Here is a 2,365-nt window from a genome sequence, read left to right as displayed (position 1 = left end):
ATTTATTAAAAGAAAAAGGATCTGAAATCAAAGGTAAGAAAGAAAAATAAAATTCAAGCAGAGGCTATTTAAAAGATAATTTTACATGAAAATTCAAAAAGCATGTTGAAAGTGGAGTTGACATGATAAGCAAAGGGAAATAAAAAAAGGAGGTGGTGGCTTTACTGTGAAAGTATAGCTCAAGCAAAATGAACTAAATGGGATATTCCATATTTATAAAAGTTTCATTCTGCCAAACAGATGTCAAAATTGTTGTGCATTAAAAAATCTAACCTCCAAATACATTAGGCAAAAATCTTTCACAAGCACAGTAAGAAATTGATAGGTGGGCCAGTCAGATAGGTCAGCAGACTGAAGTGCCTGCTTAGGCAGACACAGGGTTCGTCGCCCTCCTGCTGTGCCAGCCCTGCCCGCAGGGCGTGCTGAGCCATTGTTTGAGCCTGGGCGTGGTGGCACACACCTATAATCCCAGATTGGGAGGCTGAAAACAGGAGGATCACTACAAGTGCAGTCTGTGTAGTGAGACCCTGTACTATTTCCATTAAAAAAAAATTGGCATAAACTTAAATTTAGGGAGAAATGTAAAAAAAAAAATCTTTCTCAACATTTCTGCCCCCTTTCAGACTGTAACATATCAAGTAGATGAAACACTGACATGGTACTCAAATTTCACAATTAAAGAGTTCAATTTATTGAGGAGAAAAGTGGGAAAGAAAACATTGTACTTTGTAGGTGAAAAATACATATTCTTGTCGAATATTCCTGGGATGGTAATGATGCACAGTCGTGGAGGAAACCATGAAGAACACTTCAACTAACTCCCTAAAGAAGACTCACTTCGTTCTGGGCATCAGGATTCTGGAAATCTATGTGTCACTTCACTAAGGACTTTGAACAGGAATGAAATCACATCAGCATGGACTGAGAAAGCAATGGGGTAATATGATTATTGTAGAACAGTATTCTGAAATAGTAAATAAATTTTTAAAATCTTCAAAAAAAAAGCCCACAGCAAACACCAGAAATAAAGGACATCTGAATAAAAGGCAGGAGGAAGTCATACTCTATTTGTAGAAGACACCATTTTGAAGAGAAATCCTTAAGACGCCATAAAGATACTGTTCAAAATAACAAGGAAATTTTAGTGAAGTAGTAAAATAATCAGAAAAACCATCAGTAGAAGTTCTACACTAGGGGGCTTGCTGGTTAGCTCAGTTGTTTAAGTGCCTGCTTGGGCAAACCCAGTCAGGTGCAGGGACTGTAGTAGTTCAATCCCTAGCTCCATATGCTACACCAGACCTACCTTTAAGGCAGCCTGAGCCAGATCAAAAAAAAAAAAACAAACATCCTTCTCAATGTTTCTGTCCCCAGGCACACTGAGCTGGTGACAAAGTCTGGGTGTGGTGCTGCAAGTCTGTAATCCAAGCACAAGGGAGGCAGAAAACAGGAGGATTACTAGGAGTCCAAGCTGCACAGTGAGACCCTGCGCAAAGAAAAACTTAAAAAGTAATTCTACACTACCTACAAACTGTCTTATAACAAATTAGATATATTGTATCCTGTATTGCTCTTTTAAGGATTCCATCATTTTTCTATTCTCCTCAAGGTCCTTTACAGTTAACTTTTATTTTTATTATCAAGGTCCTTTAAAGACTTCTCCAAATACAACTTCTCTATTAGCAACGGAACACCCATCTCTGACAAAACAAAACAAAAAAGGGGATATAAATAAAGGAGTACACACAAGATAGGATAGACATGCAGCTACTTTCTCTTAGTTCAATGAGAAGAAAGGTTCATACTAACACTGTTTAGATGAGATGTCATGTCTGCATCTTGTCCTCTGAATAACTACTATGAAGACAGTAATACGCAATGCACTCATTATTGTAACTGTCTTACTAACCTGTTTTGAAACTGTTTGATTGCTATTTGCTATTTTATCTTTCTCATTAAAATAAATAAAAAATTAAAAAAACCAAAGCCAAGTTAAATATAAATTATGATGATAATAGCGTCAAATAAAACATTTTTATAAAAATTTAATCAAAATAATAAAAGATATGAATACTGAGAACAGTAAAATATTGATGAAAAATATTATAGGTGTCACAAGCAAGTGTACAGATATCCACCTTCCTGGGTTGGAAAAATCAGAACTGTTACAATAGCCACTCCTCGCAGCCATCTATAGATTTGAAGAACTTCTCTTCTAAATTTCAACACTATTTGTCAAAACACCAACTGTGAAATTTCTGTGTAACCTAAGGTGTTGTAGATACCCAAAGCAACCCTGAAGAAGGCCGCAGGGATGGATTCAGCGCAATGCCTGACTCCAGAGTGCAGCACACAGCTCCAGTCACAC

This window comes from Octodon degus, unplaced genomic scaffold (genome assembly GCF_000260255.1).
Source record: "Octodon degus isolate 3935 unplaced genomic scaffold, OctDeg1.0 scaffold00129, whole genome shotgun sequence".
Classification (NCBI taxonomy): domain Eukaryota; kingdom Metazoa; phylum Chordata; class Mammalia; order Rodentia; family Octodontidae; genus Octodon; species Octodon degus.
The sequence above is the reverse complement of the archived record's forward strand: the minus strand, read 5'-3'. Positions refer to the sequence as shown.